This window comes from Leopardus geoffroyi, chromosome A1 (genome assembly GCF_018350155.1).
Source record: "Leopardus geoffroyi isolate Oge1 chromosome A1, O.geoffroyi_Oge1_pat1.0, whole genome shotgun sequence".
Classification (NCBI taxonomy): domain Eukaryota; kingdom Metazoa; phylum Chordata; class Mammalia; order Carnivora; family Felidae; genus Leopardus; species Leopardus geoffroyi.
Genome location: NC_059326.1, coordinates 238,074,017 through 238,095,954, shown reverse-complemented (window position 1 = coordinate 238,095,954; position 21,938 = coordinate 238,074,017). Strand labels below are relative to the sequence as shown.

The window sequence follows — 21,938 nt, the reverse complement described above, 5'->3', positions numbered from 1 at the left end:
CGTGCAGCCCCAGCCTATCTCTCGTCGGTTCAGTCCGCCTCGTGGGGTATCTGCCCCCTGCCAGGTGCCTGTGCCAGGAGAACCGCCCAGAAGCCACCCTGCAAGGAGGCCTCCTGCAGGGGCCTGTCGGGAAATAAGCCCGGGTCTTCTCTCACAGAGGTCCACTATGACCCTCAGCGTCCGGGACCCAAATACGCCCTCATGCTTAGTCACTGTCCACATCCACGTCCTCACGGGCCCCTGCAGCTGGCCCCACGAGCCACACACCCGTGCTCCGAAAGCGCAAAGGCTCATTTAACTCGTTCTCGGTGACTTCCCAACCTCCTGCCGAGATGCCCTGCAGCATCTGGGCCAACGGCAGGCGTCCCGGCTGGGTTCACACTCTGCCGGCACCGCTCCACGTCCCCTCTGTGGTGTCCCGACCCGTGGTCTAGCACCTGCTGTCCCTCGCGGGCCTCCTCACCCGCAAGCGTGGGGCTCCTGCTCCTCCGGGCACCCGCCAGCTGCCAAGTGAGTCCCGACATGCTTGCCCGGGGCAAACGCACGCGGGGTCTGCCGCTCCCGCGCTCTGCACCCCGCGGACGCCTCGGCCACGTTTGCTGCCCTCGCCGCCGACCTCTCCTGTTTCTCTTTTACACCATTGACCTAGATCGGGGGCTCCCACCTGTGCTCCTGTGACCCCTTGACTTCCATACACTTTCTGAAACTCGGTATTTTCCCTGGCGGGCTGGATGGAATCACAGGCGGAGCCTTGGTCGCGTGCGGGGCGTGGACGTCTTCAGGCACCCGTTCCACATTGTGGCTGTGACGTTACAGGCGGTCGGGGGCTCATAGTCTCTCAGCTGGCTGCAGCTAAGCCATCCTCGATGGAGGGCACCAACACACTGCTAGGAAGATAAGGAATTCCAACTCAATGCTTTGAGACCATAAGTACAGCTACCTTCCAGAAGAGCCATGACCTCGTTCCCAGGACCCCTTTGCCAACGCTCCCCCCAGCTCGGGGCCCTCAGGCGTTCCCTTCTCTGGTCCTCGCCTGCAACGAGGTGGGGATGGGGGGTCAGCAAGCCTTCCAGAATCTCTCAAACACCCACCAGATACAGCACGGATGGACGTACAGGGCACGTTCGCAGCGAAGCAAGTCAGGTAGAGAAAAGCCGATACGTGTGATCTCACTCCTGTGTGGACTGTGGTTGCCAGAAGGGGGAGGGGTCGGGGGATGAGTGAACGTGGTCAAGGGCGTTCAGAGCCACAAACTCTGTGGCTACAAAACAACCAGGTCACGAGGACGAAAAGCGCAGCATAAGGGGCATAGTCAGTGACACTGCAGTGACTCTGTGTGGTGCTGGATGGGACTAGACTCCCCGTGGTGATCACGTCCCAAAGGCTCTAAACGTGGAATCGCGATGCTGTGCACCCGGAACTAATCTAATATTGCGGTGAACTAGACATCAGTTACAACGAATTCACCAAACGCGCATGGCGAAGGTCCCGCGAGCCGGGTCTGTGCCTGGCTCTCAGGGACGCCCTCAGGTGCTCCTGCCCTGACGGTGTGGGCCGGTGTTGGCCAAGTTAGGAGACCAAGAGGAACGCACACAGATTCGCCTAATGGCTTCAACTCGCTACCTTCAACTCGGAGATACAGGCGCTTTGAGACTAAAACCCCCTGAGTTTGAGCCTTGGTTTCCCAGCGCTTGTGATTGGCTTTTCCCATGAGCTTTGGGTCATAAATGCACATTTACCAAGAAATTTTTTTTTCACACTGATCTCAGCTCAGCGTCGGGGGATATGTGGACACTCAGAAATGTGCGTTCAGAATTTGCCCAAGATACGAGTGTGCTGTTCTGACCCAGCCCCTTTTACTGGGAGAAACGTCTGTGCCCACAGGCACCGACTCTTGAAGAAGCTGGGAGAACCCTGTCATCACTGTGTCCTGTGTATTTTAGGACGTGAGTTTACATTTGAGAAATGGCTCAATTATACCATCTGCCAGACTCATCGGTTCAAACGGTGCCTGGATTTTGGCTCATGGCATGTGAACATTTTGGCTGGGCTGGGTTACATCCGGGCTTTCTTTGCCATCAGGCAGCCGCTCGTCCATCTTACACGGAAGCGAGACTCTGACGGCCCCAAGCGCCCCGACGTTCCCAGAGGTTCTGCTCTCCGACGCGTTGTATTAATGCACATTCTACTTTACTGAGTTCCTTCAGACCAGGGATGGCGTCTTGCTTTCTGGTGCAGCCACAGAAGTACCAAGCACGGTTCCTGGCCTGCAGGTGAGGAAATAAAGGTATCAGGTGAGGTGCAAAACAGGTGTATATCAACACGTCATAGAAGTGGTTGAATTACTGACTTTTAAAATGAATACTCTATGGGGGCGCCCGGGGTGGCTCAGTCGGTTAAGCGTCCGACTTCGGCTCAGGTCATGTTCGCGCAGCTCATGAGTTCCAGCCCCACGTCGGGCTCCGTGCTGACAGCTCGGAGCCTGGAGCCTGCTTCGGATTCTGTGTCGTCCTCTCTCTCTGCCCCTCCCCTGCTCGTGCTTTGTCTCTCTTTCAAAATAAATAAACATTGGGGCGCCTGGGTGGCTCAGTCGGTTGAGCGTCCGACTTCAGCTCAGGTCATGATCTCACAGTCTGTGAGTTTGAGCCCCGCGTCGGGCTCTGTGCGACAGCTCGGAGCCCGGAGCCTGCTTCGGATTCTGTGTCTCCCTCTCTCTCTGCCCCTCCCCTGCTCGTGCTTTGTCTCTCTTTCTCAAAACTAAATAAACATTAAAAAAAATTAAAAATAAAACAAAACAAAACAAAATGAATAGTCTGAATACAGCAGAGCGGCAATACTCAGTCTAATGAAGTGTTAGGCCTCATAAGGAATTAGATACTTAGGAATGGTCTGAACATATGTGAATGTCAACTGTGCATTTTAACACGTGTACACAGACATACGTACATGAATATACAGGCTCTGATGTTAATGGGAGCTAATCTAGAATACTGGCTCACATTCGACCCGCAAAAGACTGATTTCTAGGCTGTTTTGAGATTTTCTGCCCCTTGTCTCTGAACATAGCTGGAACGTGAGGGCAGATTTGGCGATGGTGACGATGGTGAGGGACTGCGGCCTCCCTCGTGTCCACACAACACGCCTACCGCATGGGTATCAGCTGCACGGTGGATGGTTTAGACGGGGTCTGACCCAGGTAGGAAGGTGAACTGCATGGCCTGGTTTGGGCTGTTTTGTTTGCTTTACAGGCTGCTGTATCACAGGACACAAACGGCCCCGAGAACCCCGAGAGGCGACGGGAGGTTTTGCCTGGAACTGTCCTGGGCTGAATCCCGCGCTAACAGTTCGTGGTGGGTCACCGTGTCCTCTGCGGCCTGCTCTGGGGGCCTGCTCGCGTGTTCTGGCTGTGTCCCCGGCTGCGTCCAGCCCCACAGGCGGGGTGGGGTGTCTGCCCACAGAAGTTGGAGACCCCGTGAGGCTGTCGGTCGCCGGTCACCGCCCGGCGGGGCTCAGTCTTCCGCCTCAGAAGCGAGGGCCAGCACCAGGGCCCCACCTGGATGGAGCCCTGTCCTTCCGGACTCTCGGGTGACAGCAAGACGCGGCTTGCTCTGGACCGCGTGCTTTCCGGTTTACCTCCTGCTGTTGCAAATGTTTGCAGATTAGTGGCACGAGCCTGGTGGTGAAGGAGAAAATGTGAGCACCTTGACTCCCGGATGTGATGGAACATTTCTGTTGCCGGGCACAGGGTGGTCTCCCCACACAGCCGATCTGGGGGGAAGCACCCGTCCTCCAAGCCCGGGCCGTTTTCCGCGGCAGCTTGTAGGGTACGAAGCCCACCAGGGCATCCCGGGTAGGGGCACGCGGCTTCCCAGGCCACAGCGGAGAACGTCATCACTGGGACGACGTGTCACGGTCAGTCACTTAAGAATGTAAACAGCCCCAGAAACAGAACTGAGCAGGCGTCCGGCCATCTGTTCCGAGCGCTGGTCTGTGTTGTCACCGGGGGCGCTGATTTCGGCTCCCCTCGCCAGATGAGAACCAGAGCCGCCCCCGCATCCGCTGACTGTCCCCCAGCGGCACAGATCGTGATGTCAACAGCTTACTCTGCCTGCCACGGGGCCCTGGGTTCCCTCTCCTTCTGCTGCAGATGTGAGGGCCAGGCTGGCTCGGCGTCCCTGCAGAGGCACCTGCTGTGTGGCCGTGTGCCTGTGTCTGTGCCCTGCTCCTGCACCCACGCATTCCCACACAGAGCCCCACACCTGCCCCTGCGGTCCCCAGGCCTGAACCAGGAATGGACGTTCTTTTGAGAACAGTGCCACAGCCCTGACTCCATTTAACCTCCACTACTGCCAAAGAAAATGTTCCTTTCCATTTTTCCCACCCAGGAGCTCATTCTGAACTCCTCATTTCACGTTCCTATGCTGGAATTACCACCAAAATCTGGAAAGAGAGACCTGAATCCCTGCCACCCACAGCCGCCGATGGAATCAGGAAAAAAATCTCCAAAGAATCAAACCAATCTCAGAGACTAGTTAATGTGACTGCGTCAGTAAATTAAGAAACTGGGCCACCGAGTCCACGGAGAGTATGCCTCTGTGTGCAATAATTTGTATTCAGCTTCTAGCAAATTTCATCAACTGACTTTGATTCCAGAGTTCAACACCCGGTGGGTTATAACAGTGGGGGGATTACTCACCCAGAAATGACATGAGGCCCAGCGGTTTCTCCGGAGGTAAACCCTTAGCATTCCAGTGATCTCAAGGATAAAGTTATCACGAGTGTGAACATCCTTTCTGGATACAGGATCAAAAACCCTACACATCGAGTTCAGTTCCCGGTGGACCCCCCAGCCCGCCCCTCCCGTCCCACCCCACCACCTGCGCGGCAGCCTCCTGGATGGCCCGCGCGCCTCCCCTCTGCCGCCGTTCAACCTGGAAGGCAGACCCTGGCTCTTGAAGAGTGAGGCAAGCAAATAAAGACAACCTCAGCTGCTCCAAGCTCCTTCTGCCGGAGCCCCCACCCCCCCACCCCAACCCAGGAATGGAAGCCTGGGTCCTCAGTCACCTTCCAGCCCTGCTTGAGCCACCTGTCACCTCCCAGATCCACCCCCCTGCAGCTCACCCTTGCTCTCCCTGCTGAGCCCCACAGCCTCTCCCCTGCCCCTGCAGCACATCGGGCGCACTCCTACCTCGGGGCCTTTGCACTTGCTGTGACCTCCACCAGGAAGCTCTGTCTCAGGTTATCTTCTGGTCTGCCTCTTCACTTCCTGCACAGCTGTCCTCAAGTGTCACCTTGCCTTGTGCTTCCCTTGACCTCTGTCTCTGTCCCCACCCACCGGTCTGATCTGCCTGCTCTGTCTTCTCTGGTCCTCAGCTGCCCCTCTGCCTGGCGCTCCCACTGCTATGTGAGTTATATAAGGACGGGGCTCTTTCTGTGTAGACCGAGGGCCTGGGTGGGCTAGAAGACACCCCCACCCAAAGTCTGGAGCTGACACCAGGCCGATGTCAGCCCTTCTTCATTGAAAAGAAGCGCCCTCCAACGTCAGGCCAGCGTGTGACCGGGTGGGGGGGGGGCGCTTCCTCGTGAGGGCGGGCCAGCGCCGGGTTCTTACCTCTCCGGTCCTGGCGGCCGAGTGATCGGGTGGAAAGTTCAACTGCCAGCCGAGAAGAAGCCGCCGGCGAATGGTGCGCCCTTCCTTCAGTGTGCGTCTCCTGGAGGCGTCCGTGTAAGGATGCTCTGTGAGGCGATGCTGTGGTAGGTGGGAGTTTAATCGCGGTTTGCGGGATTTCGTTGCATTTTGCAGAATGTGCTGTTGGGACGCTCACGAGACTTTCCACTTGTGGATGTTCTCTACTTATTGATTGTGTATGAATAATTATCCTGCATTGTGCATTGTATCTTTTACTGCTATTTTAGGTTTTACAAAGACTATCGTGTTTCCTCTTCCCGAGCCCCTCGCTGAGCGTCAGAACAGACCTGAGGGCCCGGGGTGCAGGGAAGCTGAGACAGGCTCACGGAGGGCACAGGTGTGTGCACTCGGGGGCAGTCAGAGCAGTGCAGTCCTGGGCACGCGTGCGGCCCGCCTGGTGGGGACGTTACATCAGGGCTGGGGGCCTTGGGACACGCTGCCCCAGGGCCCCGGGTGAGGGGTGGCTCTGGGCTCAGACGGAGATGGTCAGGTCCAGGCTGTCAGACGGCAGGCACTTCCCAGGTCATCAACCTGCAGTGTCGCCCGTGATGAAAGTACCATCAGACACACTCAGCCTCTCTTGTCCAGTGGGCACCATTCAAGAGCGAGAGAGGCACAGACACCCAGGGCCCACCGAGGGGCGAGGTGGGTGCTGGCCCCAGTGGGCAAGGTGTGTTTCCTCCAGCCGTGGGCTGCAGAGCCTCTGTAGGACGGTGCCTGGCCAGGGAGACACTGACAGCATCGGGTCACTGACGTGGGAGGGAGGGTGACCGTGGCGGAAGGAAGTGGGCGGAGCGGAGGACCTGGGGCCGGGGAGACCCCTGTGGGGCTGGCACCCCTGCGGGGTGGGGGGATCCCGCCTGGCAGGGAGGGGGCCGGGAAGAGAGGGAGCCCTCACTGTAAAAATGCCGCAGGAAGCCATGTGGGCGGCAGGGAGGGTGGCTGTGCTCCTGATTCCCAATCCGGGGTGGGGGGGGGGGCAGGACGCACTGCGTGTCAGACACAGGGGTGCGGGGGCAGCGTTTCAGGGCTTGCGTTTGCCAAAAATCATTCTTGAAAAACCTCGGGTTTGTTTCTCAAAACAATACATGTTTAAAGATGAAGCTCAACTGAAGACCAAGCCAAAGGTGAGGAGAGACACCCGACCCGTCCCCTGTCTGTCCCCCGGCGGGGCCTCACCCCCACTGCCCCTAGATGCCACGCGGGGAGTGGAGGGACATCGGGCTGGAGGGACAGGCGGGACCCCGGAGAGGGGGTCACGCACAGGATTCACTGGGCAGTGATTCAGAGCGTCTGGATGGCCCTCGTCTCCGGTGACTCCCAGGCTGGTCCTGGGGCCTCGCGGTGACAAGCTGTGCTCCGGGACGGCGCCCTCCCCTCCACAATGAACGTTTCTTGTTTCCGTCTTATATTGTGTTGACTTTAGACGTGTTCTATTAAGCCCCTTCCCCTTCTACGCTTTCTGACGCCAGACTCCCACACTTACCTTCCCTTGTCTGCAATGCGGCCACGGCCCAGTGTGGAAAATCAGCGTCAGCACCGACTGATCAAGGCCCCCTGTCTCCTGCGTGCACACACACACACACACACACACACGTGCATGAGTACACGTGTGCACACACACACCACAGGCACATGCAACTTTTGGACAAGGGCTGGTAACTGGCTCTCACTTGCTAAGCCTTCGGAACATTTCGCCATTTCAGCGCTAACTGCAAAATTCGCAATGGGGCCAACACATCTCGTAAACTGTGGGTTTCTTTCCTCGTCTCGCCGCCCTTCTTGCATCGTGTGGGGCGCACTGGAACGTTCCCCACGCCTGCTCCAGTGCGGACAGCTGGCTTCTGCTGCGGACCTTCCCTGCTCTCCTCTGAGGCCTCTCTGGGCCCCTGTCCTGACTCCTGACACACAAACCGACCCCTTACTTTCCCTGAGTTTATTCTCACATTCAGTGGGGTATGTCTGCAGCACCTCCCTGGAAAGGAGCTCAATGCCCGGAGCTGTCTTTGCCCTCCCACGTGGCTGGGGGTCTGGGGGCAGGAAGGGGTCTCAGCCGAGAATAAGGACGGCAGCCGTTTCTGTGTCGTCCCCCCCCCCCCGCCCATTTCCAGTGTTGCCTGACTTTTGCCGCAAGTCTTCTCTCTCTCTCTCTCTCTCTCTCTCTGGAAGTCGTGAGATCTTTTCTATGCCAGATGACCTGAACTCTCAGGATGATGTCATACGTGTAGATGCACTCTCTCACACCAGCATCTCCCGACCCATCGGTCCGTCTGTCACCCTGTCAACATCCGCTTGTTGGACACTCACGAGGCCCTTTCCACGCGGAAACGCGTCTGTGATGGCCGCACACTGCTTTCGGTTCCTCCTGTTCTGTGTCTATCTCCCGTCCCTTCGGCCTTCACGGACTTCCCTTCTGTAAGAAGACAGACCCCACACGCCCCTCCTCTTTCTTGTTCCTTCTCCAACTTTCTGCCTCTTGTTTTCCCCTATCAACTCTATCTACCCTCCAAAGCTCCTGAAACCATTTAGGTTTACACTTTCGACATCTAAGCATTCTTCTCTGCCCCTAGCTGCGTTATAGCACTTTGTTCCTGATCCAGTGACGGAAAACCCCATGTATACGGCTAAGAAATTCATGTGAGACGTGATCGCGTTCCTTTTGCCACTGTGGGGTTTGGATCCTGTCTTTCTGACTAAAAGCTGGCTAACTTGGTAGCCACTAAACACAGGAGACTATTTGAATTTAAATTAATTAAAATCAAATAAATTTAGAGTCATTGCCTGAGCCACACTAGTGGTAACTCAAGCGCTCAATAGCCAGGCATGGCCAGTGCCTCCCAGATGAGTGAGCCCAGTGCCTCCCAGACTAGTGGCCCAGAACATTGCCAACCTGGCAGAAAGTCCTGGGGCAGCTCTCCTCGCCCGCTGACAGGCCCACGGCTGCCCCCCACGTTTCGGGTGGGGACACGGGCTCTGACAGCCCTCGTACCTGGGTGGAGCTCAGTGGCAGTGAGTATAGGGGCCGGGGCATAAGTGCTCATCTGCAGGGCCTCCCCTCTCCCCGAGGGGGAACTGTCTTAGCTCAAGCTGCTACAGCAAACACCACTGACCAGGCTGAGTGGCTTATCAACAGCCGAGATGTATTTCTGCTGGTTCTGGTGCCGGAGGTCCCTGCTCAGATGCCAGCGGGGGCAGGTTCTGGGAGGGTGACTTCTTCCCGTGTCCTCACCTGGCAGAGGGCTGACAGGGTCCCCGGGGCCTCTTGTATCAGGGCGCTAACCGTCTGACCGTGGGGGCTCCACGCTCATGACCCAATTCCCTCCCCAGGGCTCCACCCGCCTAACGCTGTCACCCTGGGCACACAATTCCAGCATTAAGAACACTCTGACCACAGCGTGACCCCTCAGTCCAGCCAGGGAGGCATAGGGAACGTCCTTCTGATGGTGTTGGGGACCTGTAGAAACCAGTGGCTGCCCGACATGGGACAGGAGACCCAAGCTTTGATGTGAAGCTGGATGGGGCATTTAGGGCTCCCTCGGAGGGAATCTCAGGAATTAGGAATCAACCCAGGTGGTGACCTCGGAGGGAGGAAGCAGAAGTCCTGAGTAGAGTGGGGCTGGGAAACAATAAAGCTGTTTCCTGCTGCACCCGGGCCGGCTTGTTCAATAACTCCACTACCTTCTAGCGAGTTCCCCATCACCCCGTTGGCTGCACCCGCTGACCCCAGAACCAGAGCCCCGAGCACAGTCTTTCCTGGGGTCCCCGTGTGCCTGGGAAGGGGTCTCGCATGGACGTGGCCCCACCTGGCGCTCGGCCAATCGTGCCGACCGTCAATGCCAGTCTAGCCTGGGCCCTGTGGTGTAGACAGGTCCACTGCTTACACCACTGCCTGGAAGCATTCCCCTGCCCCGAAATGTGGTTGGCAGCTTTCATTTGCCATGACCCACTCCCTGATAACGCCACCTCGGTCTTTCACTGCCATCGTGGATCTCAGGATTTAGTTGAGATGGACACATGCGTTCATCCCACTCCGGCCATCCAAGTCCCCTGGTACTTTCTCAATTCAAAAAAAAAAAAAAAAAAGGATTGGAAAGACGAGAGAAAACCTGTGCCCCTCTGCATTGTCTTGAGAGTTATCCGTAAGACTGTGCTAAATAAAGCAGCTCAGAGTTCACACATTAGAGACGCCGCGTGGTCTCAGCGAAGGTCTCTCGGCAAGAGGCGGGAAGCGTTAACCACTTGCGATTTGGCAGACAAACTCAGGGCAGCATCCGGGGCAGACCGGAGAAGGGTGGGGAGCCCGGTGCCGGCGGTCCAGGGGAGACGACGGCACCCCAGCGCGCGGCTCCGTTGTGAGAGGACAAACACCCGTGGGAGGCAGACGCCGCATTGTAGACTGAATGGGTCCTACACGCGGTGTGTGGAGAGCGACCCTGTAAAGACGCATGACCGTCCGCCCGAAGGAGGCTGTGCTCCCGTGGGCTGCGGAGCCTCCTAGAGCCTGCGGCACCCGAATGAGCCAGTCACGTCGTGTTCTCTGCTGGGCGGCTTCTGCGTCCTCTGGAGCTGCTGCTTCCGTGAGTATTTGTGCAGGTCCTAGACCCACATTCAGCACCATGAGGACCAGCTTCCTCCTGCCCAGGGTTCCACAGCCCAGCAGACCGGTATCCATTCCAACCACATGGCTCGAGGGAACGAGGAGGACAAGTGCAGTCTTCTAGAACGTCCGGGCGCCTCCAAGTTGAGCGCACGCACGGACCGTGAGATCTTGTTCCACACTTGGATCCCGATCCTGTGTGTTGAGGGCGGAGGGTCTGGGACCGGCTCCCGGGTGACGCTGACGCTCTATCCACAGACCACACTCTCAGCAGCCCAAGTCTGGATGACAACAGAGGTCCCGGACCCCCAGCCGCTACATTCCCAGTGTTTAGTTTAGCACCTTCACCCAGCAGGGCCACAAAACTCAGGATCCAAGTTCAAGGTCAGGTGCCAAGCAAGGACACGAGCTTACTTGGATGTAGCTCATCTCCATTCTTTCCCGGCCCCTCATCACCCCAGAGGGTGGAAACCAGGTCTCAGAGGTCCTACCGCTTCCCCTCCCCTGGGCTCTGTCTGGATTACGAGGGCAGTTCTAGAACGGAGGGCAGCACCACCGGATGCTGTGTAGTCCGTGCCGGAAGCTGGGATGGGCAAGCACGGCCTGAATCCCCGAGTCAATCGCTATCTTGAGAACGTGGAGATCCTGTCCTCACTCTCCATTCCCACCAAGCAGAATGCACACGAGATGTGTAGATTCCAGCGTCCAAGTTCAGGGGCTCTGGGGTGGCCAACTTGGAGCGTCTCCTTTGCAGCAAAGAATGTCAGACAGTAAGCAGCCCTTGACCTGGGAACGCTGGCTGCGCAAGGAGGGGACGGGCCGGTAGCCTCCAGGCCGAGCTGCCGTGCTGCACGATCTCGCTCACTGCACGTAGATCCCAGCAGCGGAGGCTCTGTCCGGTCAGGGAGCTCCTGGCTCCCCGCACGGCGGTTCCCCCATAAACGCGGGTCTCCTGTCTCCATCGGCGTCTCCAGGATTTTTCTTCTGCCTCGTCGGACCGTCACCCACCCTTGGCTTAGAGTCTGCTGGAGGACGGCTGCACAACCACACGGGAGTCTGCCAGGGGCCCTCCAGTCTCTCCCCTCTGGCCACGCTCATTCAGACGCTGCCAAAGACTGTTAGGATACGGGTTCTCACGACCCAGCCCGGGTCCCACGTGACTGGCCCCTGCAACAGTGAACAGACAGTGGAGCGAGCCTGTTTTACTTTGTCCTCGCCAACATCCCGCACACGGTGGGGAGGGACAGGTGTCCCCTGCTCCCGCTTTACGGACGGGAAGCACCTTATCCCCAAGCAAAGCATCTGAAATGTGCGTCAGAGGTTGAGAAGCTCAGGCGCCCCTCCACGAGGCCAAAGCTCAGGTGTTTGGGCTCAAAGGCGTAGCTGATGCCTCTGACACATCACGCGTGCGGCACCACCAGGGAAATGTGGCTTTTGCCGAAGGACTCACAGGTTTGCCCTACGTCAGCGCTCGCACCGCGGGGACGTGCCTAACTTGGAGAAACGCGTGGGGCCGGGGCTCCCGGGTCCTGACATTCCTGGTGTGGCTTTGCCGGGGTGTCAGGAGGAGGAGCAGAGGGAGTGAGTTTCCACCTGGGCTCCTGGAGGGAGCGCGAGCCTGAATGCCAGGCAGCCTCCTGGGCCTCGGCGCCGGGCGGCTGGTCGCGGGGCCTGCTGGCCTTCCCCGGGCCACTTCAGTGCTGCGGAGCCCTGATCCCGATCGCCTAAATGCCGTTGTGTCCCCCGTCCGTACAATAGCATCGTTCCCGTTTGCAAGCCTCGCTCGCGGCTGGGGCGAGGACGGCCACAACATACAAGCACCTTAAAAAGGAGACGGGCAGGGCAAGCAGATGGTTGGGGCCCGCTCCCTCGCGCTCCCACAGCTCCGCGGGGCGACGACCTAATCCGCCAGCCCGGGGAACGGCTCGGGTAACAAGACACCAACGTGCGCGCAGCCCAGAAAACGTCTCGCGTGTGTCTGATTTCCTGTTTCTGTGGAAGCAAAAAGGACAGATGTGGTGGCAGAATATCAGCGGCTAGAATAATTATGTTAAATACGGCACAAGTGAGCTTGGGCTCCAGCTCGTTTCGGATCCTCACGTGAATTCTCAGAGGGGGTCCTGCTTACACATAATTGTGCCTTAGAGCGACACACGGGAAGGCTCTGTGTGATCAATTGGCCCGAGGATTTGAAAGGTAACCCCTTCTCTCTCCAACTGCTTTTCTAAATATAACATCCTCAGAGGCAACCATCCGTCCAGAGGCAAGATATTCAAGGAAAAGAAGAAATAGCCAGAAAGTAAACAAACCTTCTCCCCACTCGGCATGGTCCTTTGACTTCTTCGCAGTGTTCTTGGAAACTCTGTCCCTCGCCCCCAAACTCACACGCATCTCTGTCACTCGCTGTTTATGCGTCCACCGTAGCTATAAACCAGAATTGTGGGTTCCAGGATCTACACCCAAAAGATGCTCTCTGGGGCAAGCCGGCATTTCTGTGGGGGGCGTGCCTTGCTCAAAGACACATGGGGGCCAGGCACCCTCCCCTGTGTGGGGACACGGCCTTCTGGGGTCAGAGAATCTCAAACAACTGTGAAAAAAAGTCCTGGCAACAACAAGCAAACACAGCAAGGTCACAGGACAGAAATAAATTCAATACACAAAAAGTCCATTGATTTCCCATATATCGGCAGTGAACAATTAAAATGTCAGACACGTGCACAACCTATGTATCCATATCTTTACTTATCTATTATCTACCATCTATCTATCTATCATCTATCTATCATCTATCTTTATTTCTATTATCTATCAATCTATCATCTATCTATCTATTATCTATCATCTATCATCTATCTATCTATCTATCTATCTTTATTTCTATTATCTATCAATCTATCTATTGTCTATCATCTATATATCTATCTTTATTTCTATTATCTATCAATCTATCATCTATCTATCTATCTATCTATCTATTGTCTATCATCTATATATCTGTATTTCTATTATCTATCTATCTATCATCTATCTATCTATCTGTCAATCATCTATCTCTACAGTATGTATGTATGTATCTGATAGACACATACATACCTACAGACATACCACTTACAACTCACCTATAAAACTAAAATACCTAGGTGTAAATGTAACAGGTGCTGACAGCTCAGAGCCTGGAGCCTGCGTCAGATCCTCTGTCTCCCCCTCTCTGCTCCTCCCCTGCTTGCGCTCTCCCCAAAAATAAATAAATATTAAAAAAAAAAATCCAAGAATTCTAAGTAAATGGAGATAGAGTCCAGGATCCTGGATTGGGAGAGTCGATAACATTAACGGGTTGATTCTTTCCTACTTGATGCACGGATACAACACATCGGCCCAAATGCCGGAAACCCATTTTGTAGATATGGACAAACTTATTCACAATGTATATAGAAAAGGAACAGACTTGGAATGGCCAACACAATACCGAGGAGGAGCAGGACATTTGGAGGACCCACTGGCCGTCTCAAGGCCTGCTATAAAGCCATGGTCGCCAGTCCTCATGGTATTAGTGAGAGAAGGGGCACCAGAAGGACGGGGCCGGGGAGAGGACACACGGGCGGGGCCTCACAAACGCAGTCAACTGGTCTTGGAGGTGAAGTGAAGACAAGTCACAGGAGAATGACGTCTTCCCAGCAGATCCTGGAACTGGTCCTACATGCGGGCAGGCAGGCAGGCGGTCAGTAAATAATCGAGCACACACCTCACTCCTTCCACAAAAATTAATCAATAGGGACCATGCACCTAAATGTCAAGTGCAAAACTGTAAAATTTCTAGGAGAAAATACAGACGCTGTGGGGTTCGGCAACCACTAATATAAGGTGGTGTCTTCTACGGGATCCTGGAAAAATGGGTAAAAACTAAGGAAATCCGAATAAAGTGTGGGGGGTGGTTAAGAATACTGGGCTGACACTGGTTCATTAACAGTGACGGACCGTACTGAACTAAGATTGGGGAACAAGCGGCCCTATGGATGGGGTTCAGGGAAACTCTGCCCTCTCTTACAAGTCTCTGTAATCCTAAGACTGTTCTAAAAAACAAAGTCTTTTCAAAAATAAGACAAATACTAATCTGAACATTTTACGTAATATACACATTTCTGTTATGCATGAGGAAAAAATGTTGACAGTGTGGTGCCCACATACTAACATGGACAAGGGCCAGGTGGCAGCTGAGACCTAGTGGCCCCTAGCCCGCCTCTCTCCCCCCCCTCGCCGTCCCCCCTCCCCCCACCCCTCCCCCGCCCCAAGGCCCTGTCCCTCACCCTGCCCTTAGTCCTGCCCCTAGCCCCGCCCCTCTCCCCTTTCCCCACCCCAGGGCCCTGCCCTTCTCCCCCCACTTCACCCGCCCCCTCGCCCCTCCACTACCCCCCCACCCCGCCCCCACCCCAGGGCCCTGCCCCTCTTCCCGCCCCTCTCCCCGCCCTTCGCCCTCCCCTACGCGCTCCCCCCACCCAGGGCCCTGCAGTGCCCTCTGTCCCACTGACCCCACCCCTCATTCAGGCCACCCACCTGCTGCGCACATCCTTGGCCCCAACCAGAAGGGGCCGCTGCACCTGTGATCCCACCTGGGAACGCTTCTGTCTCACGAGGGTCGGGCCAGCTGGGGCAGCAGAGGGTCCAGGACTGTCCGGTGTCTGTGTGTCCTTTCTCCGCTCTGAGCCAGCGGCTCGTCCTGACCGGAAGACAGCGAAGCCAGGCTGGGATCCCATCTGCCTCCCAACGGCAGCAAAGCCTCGGTTCTACCCCCACCCGTGCACAGGGGACACCAAAGGGGCCCTCAGGCCAGAGCCACCCTTGTCCTCTGTATGTGACAAGGGTGAACGCTCCCTTGCGGACAGACGGCACTCTGGACCCTCAGGGCCCACCCAGTGAGGAGCACCTGCGGTGACGGGACCCTGCCCGGTCCTCCCCTTCTCAGCCTGCCCAGCATCCCGGAACCAAGTGTGCCTGCGATGATTTTGGAAAACCGTGGCTTGCGGGCTTGTTCTCCTATGATGATCAGGCTTCCCCTTCCATGTGGTGGGCTGGTCGATGCCCCCAACGACGTCCACGTGCTAATTAGTCCCAGAACCAGAGACTACGTCACCCTATGTGGCAAAAGGAACATTTACGTTAAGTGTCTTTGGACGAGAAGACTGTCCTGAATTTTGTGGGTGTGCCCAGCACAGTCGCAAGGGCCCTTAGGAGGGGGCAGCAGGGTCAGGTAGGCCAGTGGACACGGGAGGGGGAAGCGGAGCCTGAGACACGAGAGGCCGAGTCATTGGCGGTGAGGACGGGGACGAGGCCACCCGCCAACAAGTGCAGACGGCTCCCAACAGCCCCAGAAGGGAGGACACGGGTTCCCACAACACCCTCATTTTACACTTTGGACCCCAAAACTGTACAGAATGAATTTGTATTATAGCTGTGAAACTTGTTAATTTGCTGTTTTTTTTTTTTACTATAATTTATTGTCAAATTGGCTTCCATACAACTCCCAGTGCTCAACCCGACAAGTGCCCTCCTCAGTGCCCATCCCCCACGAAACTTGGGAATTTGTGGCCGCACACCTGGGAACCAGGGCATCAGTACGACAGCCTGTCCCGGCTCAACGTGCCTGGAAGAGGCACTCTCCGGTCTTCTCCCGGCCACCCATCAGGCCACCCCAACACTGTCTCTATCCTCGTCGTGTGGGCTTGAGGGGAGGCCTCTGCTGCATTTAGAGAGGGCACCCCCCAATTATTTGAGTTCAGGAAGAGAAAGAGGTCTGCTGTCATTCTGCACAGTAGTTACCGTCGGTATAGCCTTGGCTCTGCGGGAGCCCCACGGCGCGGCACCCCACGGGCCGGGTGTGCGGGTTGCGATGGCGCGGCTGAGGGTCTAACGCATGACCCGTCTGTGCCCTTGGCCAAGGAGCCTCGGTAAAACCGGGAAAGCCACGCGGGGTGTGGGGGCTTCTCAAGAGCCTCTCCGTGGGCTGATAAAAAGATCTGGGCCCCACGCCACCTCTCTCTAGAAGACTGGACTAGGCTGTGGGCTGGGTGGGCCTGTGGTTCATCAGACAGTGAACCCAAGATCTACTTTAGGTGGAATGGCCATGGGGCGCCTGGGTGGCGCAGTCGGTTAAGCGTCCGACTTCAGGCAGGTCACGATCTCGCGGTCCGTGAGTTCGAGCCCCGCGTCAGGCTCTGGGCTGATGGCTCAGAGCCTGGAGACTGTTTCTGGTTCTGTGTCTCCCTCTCTCTCTGCCCCTCCCCCGGTCATGCTCTGTCTCTCTCTGTCCCAAAAATAAATAAACGTTGAAAAAAAAAAATTTAGGTGGAATGGCCAGAGATTTGGGGTGGCTTCACAGGAATCGGATCTCTGGGTCTAACCACCTGGTCAGTGACCACACTGTCGTATAATATATGGTATATGACATATACCATATGCAGCGTAATGTAATTGCGTACCATATAATATCCATATTATGTAACGCATATTATGTAGTATAAGATGTATAGCCATACGATATATACAATATATGCTATGCAATATGTGGCATAGATTATTACTTTAAAGGCAATCCCATGTATTTGTAGACAATTTCAGAAGTTTTTCAGGAATTATTTTCAGTAATCTCACGAATAACGACTGGTTATGGCTCTGTGTGTTTGGTTTTTTCTCAAAAAGCGGTTATATGAAACACGACAGAATGTTACGTTAACATAACGTGTGTGCAAATTTTATAGGCTGCATATACCGTTGTGGGAGAAAACGCTGCTTTCGGCCAATGTCTCTGGGTCCGCGCACACTTCCTGCTGAAACGGAGGCTGTGCGCTGACACCACGCACTCCTGCAATTTCATCCTCGCGCTCTCCGATCAGATACGTGGAGCATTGACAGCAAATTTGAACACATGTTTCTCCTGTAGATTTTGACAGAGTGCTGTTATTTCCTGTATAGGAACAGTCCAATTTCCTGCTCACCATGTCGGTTCCTCCTGCCCGGGCAGCGGGATAAAATCTCCCGGCCACCCTGAGTGTGGTTTGAACCCTGGAGATGTCTGATGAAGGATGTGATTGAATCCATTCTTTCCACCCCAGACTTAATGTCGAAATGATTCCTCATCTCTGTTCATAAAGCTGATATTGCCTGCTGAGGTTCGAAGTACAGAAATCTAATTAAAACCTCCGCGGCCAAGCAGGGCTGGGCTCACAAGGCACCCGTGCTCCAAGCCTCTTTGTCCACTGACTGAGGTGCAGTGTTGGGTGGTGCTTGGTATTGTGGAAGGACCCTAGGAGCTCGAGCCTCACCTCACAGCCGAGGAGGACAAGGCTTCTGGGGTCTGGTTCCCTTTCCCAGCGGCCCCCGTCCTCCAGCCCTGCAGCCTCGCCTGCCTCCCTGAGCCCCTGACGATGGGGACCAGCGGTGGGTGTCTGTGCCATGGCCCGTCACCGTCTTCCGAAGATGCTGTGGCATGTCAGGCGAGGCCCTCACAGGTTCCTCGAACCTCACTCGAAATGCCCTTTCGATGACTTAAGGCAAAGTCTGCCCCGTCCGGCCACTGACTGCGGGTTGATTGCACCTGCAGGCACGACCTCAAGTCCTCGGAAGACAGACATACCGATCCCGGGGTGTCTCTGGCAGGAAGGAATGAGGACCATAGGTTTTCCTTGGTTAATGCGGATTTCTGCTTGTATTCCTGCTAGGGAAGCTCTTTTCTTGTGGCTTATGTTCCTCGGAAGAACCATTTACGGAAAACCATTTACCTTTGGCATCTGAGAGTTCACAACCAGCTCTTAATCATCTGGTATTTTTGGTGGTTAAATTAATCTCATCCTCATTACAACCCAGAAACCCAACAGAAACCCGTCCAGCTTTCCAGGAAGGGAACCCACAAGCTAAAACAGGCATCCACAGCGGAGGTGCTGACACCGGGGCCGAGGGGGTCAGTGGTTAGTATCAGGCTGGGAAGCATCACTCTAGACACACCCTGTGGCACCTGAGCCCCCAGGATCGCCTCCCATCGCCAGAGTCACCTAATACACTACCAGGGACTGAGCCTCGCGGACCGGAGTTCCTGTGACCCGGCTCTGGGCTTGGCCAGTGGCGCTGGCTGCCGGGGACAGAGGGCGCGCCCACAAACGCGGCAGCGCGGGGACACCAGGGCCAGACCTTGAAGGGACACAGCTTGGGGGAGATTGTTTTCAGGGCCCAGAGTTTCCACTCAGTCATAGACTAGTGACCTTTTTTTTTTTTTCTTCCCAATTAATGGCTCATATATTTTGAGATTTCCTGGACACAAAAATTCAAAACCTTTTGAAGTCCAAAGTACTTCCGTTCAAAATTATTTTCTTGCTCTGTGATGACAGTAAGTGCGTATAAACCAATGGGTACTCTACAAGTAGAAACGTAGGAACGAGCGTCACCTAGGTCTGGAGGTCAGTCACGGGCAGTAAGCGCATCTTCCTTCACGGGAAGTGGCTCCCTCGCCGTTCACACCCCGTGTAGCGAGGCCTGGCGGGCGCGGAGCCGGCTCACGGGAGCATCCGAGGGCGTCCAGGCAGGAAACCGGAGGAGAAAGCAGGGCGTCCTGGCTCACCCCGACGGGCTCCTTCTCAAAGCCTGTCTGGCGGCACTGGGAGCAGGTGCGGCCCAGTGAGGAGGGTGATGTCGGTCCCGGAGGCCCCGGAGCCAGCGCCCCTCCAGCGGGCTCAGGGGGCCCGATCTCAGTGTGATCTTCCGTTCCAGGCGTTCCAGGCGAGGGCTGCCAGCCGGGCCTCCCCCAAGCCACGCCCACCCGCCCCTCCTCCCGGGGCGGAGAGAATGCCTCTGTCCCCAGAGTCCCGGTGTGCTGCCCGGAGCTGGGTGGGGGCTCGTGCCGGACAGCGTCTACACCGTGCCCTCGCGAGGCAGAGACACGGGCCTTTGTCCGGCCGGTCACATGACGCTTCCCTTTCAGTTCTTGCTCTCTGTCTCCTCCAGTTCCCTCTATCTCCCCCTCCCCCTCCTCCCCCTCTGCCTCCCTTCCCCCTTCCATTCCCTCCCCCTCCTCCCCCTTCTTCCCCTCCTCCCCCTCCTCCTCCCTTCCCCCTTCCATTCATTCCCCCCTCCTCCTCCCTTCCCCCTTCCATTCCCTCCCTCTTCCTCCCCCTTCTTGCCCTCCCCCTCCTCCCCCTTCTCCTCCCATTCTCCCCCTCCGCCTCCTCCCCCTCCTCCTCCCTTCCCCCTTCCATTCCCTCCCTCCTCCTCTCCCTTCTTCTCCTCCCCCTCCCATTCCCTCCCCCTCCTCCCCTCCTCCTCCCATTCTCTCCCCTCCCCCTCTTCCCCCTCCCCCTCCCATTCCCTCCCCCTCCTCCCCCTCCTGCTCCCCCTGTCCTCCCTTCCTTGTCCCATTCTCTCTCCTCCCCCTCCTCCTCCCTTCCCCCTTCCATTCATTCCCCCCTCCTCCTCCCTTCCCCCTTCCATTCCCTCCCCCTCCTCCCCCTTCTTCCCCTCCCCCGTCTCCTCCCATTCTCTCCCCTTCTGCTCCTCCGCCTCCTCCTCCCATTCTCTCCCCTTCTGCTCCTCCCCCTCCTCCTCCCTTCCCCCTTCCACTCCTCCCCCTCCTCCTCCCTTCCCCCTTCCACTCCTCCCCCTCCTCCTCCCTTCCCCCTTCCATTCGCTCCCCCTCCTACCCCTTCTTCCCCTCCCCCTCCTCCCCCATTCTCTCCCCTCCCCCTCCTCCCCCTCCTCCTCCCTTCCCCCTTCCATTCATTCCCCCCTCCTCCTCCCTTCCCCCTTCCATTCCCTCCCTCTTCTTCCCCCTTCTTCCCCTCTCCCTCCTCCCCCTCCTCCTTCCATTCCCTCCCTCCTCCTCTCCCTTCTTCCCCTCCCCCCTCCCATTCCCTCTCCCTCCTCCCCCTCCTCCTCTGCCTCCTCCCCCTCCTCCTCCCCCTTCCCTCCCTTCCTCCTCCCATTCTCTCTCCTCCCCCTCCTCCCCCTCCTCCCTTCCCCCTTCCATTCCCTCCTCCTCTGCCCCCTTCTTCCCCTCCCCCTCCCCCTCCCCCTCCTCCTCCCGTTCTCTCCCGTCCCCTTCCTCCCCCTCTGCCTCCTCCTCCTCCTTCTTTTTGGAGGCGTCAATACATTACAAAGCATGTTAAACATGTGGTAACGACATCTGCCATTAATTTCTAGGTTCTCTTTCTAGGTCCTCCCTCTTGTGTTAATGGGGAAATACTTGCATCTTCTCTAGGACTCGATATTTAAAGGAATCCCGTTCAGACAGAGACTGGCACAGGCACCCCGCATCCTGCTTGCCGTTTGATACAGAAACAAACAACTCTGACACCTTGTACGGGGGTTGCTGGGGCTTAGCTCGTGATCGGAGATGGGAGCTTTGAACCCGCGCCTCGTGAAGCAGTGGCCCTGCGCACGGCTCAGAGCGGCCGCCGCCCCGGCCCCGGTGGCTCCGTGGCGTTTACGGCTCTGATGACACGACAGCGTGTTTCCAGGGGATTTACGGGGGTGAAAACCAGAAACCAAGTCACGAAATCAGGAAAGCTGTCGGTTTGTATCTGACTCTCTTTCTCCTTCGCTCATTTTGTGACGTTGTCCAGAAGCAATTTTGAGACACGGGCACGTCCATTCGCGGGGCCCCGGGTCCTGCGTAAGAGCTTTGACTTCTGAGGGCTACACGGGGCTGTCACTTTGTCCCCAGGTCCCGGCCTCACAGCACACACCAGGCTGCAACCGAAGCCGGTGCGGGGAGCCCCAGAGCCTCCCCGCCCACCCGCGGGCGTCAGCCACCAAATTCCACGTGCGGGCCACCAACAGCGTCACAACCACCCGTGTCCTGTCTCGGTGCAGCTACGTTTGCGTTTTTCTTCACACGGTGTTGTTCTGTCACATCCCTTGTGGTTTTCTGCAAACTGATTCTTCGCAGAACCCTGCCTCGAGCTCTTGCAGGGTTTCGCCGGGCAGTGGCCAACCGCTCCTCCCCAGGGCCTGTCATGGGACCGACCCACCTGTTCACCAACCCTGGGGCCTCAGGGCCCACAGACAGAGAGAGGCCTGGGGACACAGCGTGTGGCTGTGAGTCGCCTCTGGAGGGTTCCGGTAGAGGCAGTCCCCGAACCGGGCGCCCTGCCCTCAGCCAGACACCAACGGGACTGCCTTCTCCTCCTCAGGTGTCCCGAACCCCCAGCTGTGGACGCGGCCCCGAGTGATCTGAGAAGCTGTGTGCACCTGAGGGGAAGGTCACGGCAGGAGGCGAGGAGGCCAGGCTGGCACGTGACCGCATCCTTGGCCCTACCGATGTCCTCAGGGTTCTGGGAGGAGACGACCTTCCAGAGGCAGGGAGCTCCGCTGCTCGGCCCAAGGCTGCCGTGTGAACCACACGGGTCATCGTCCTCACCTTCCCGTGCCTCCGTTCCCTCCGCTTTCAGGATAGTGATGCAAGTCGGCAGAGAACGAGGAGAGTCGAGCCCCTTGTGTGTGAGGCGCCCCCAGACGTGTGACGTGTGCAGCAGGCGGGGGACGGCCCTCCTGGCTGGCCGCCCGTGAGTCCATAGCGTTCTTGCTAAGTGTGGAGGATTTGGGGGCCAACAGGGGTCAGCAGGGGTCAGCAGGGAGACGGAAGGCAGCTTCTTGGTCCTGTCTGTGCAGGGG

General features: G+C 57.0%; 1 pseudogene; it reads left to right on the top strand.

The window, feature by feature from the left end:
• LOC123583846 overlaps positions 1 to 21,501 on the top strand; it is an 88,219-nt pseudogene extending 66,718 nt beyond the window's left edge.
• Positions 21,502 to 21,938: the final 437 nt, after the last annotated feature.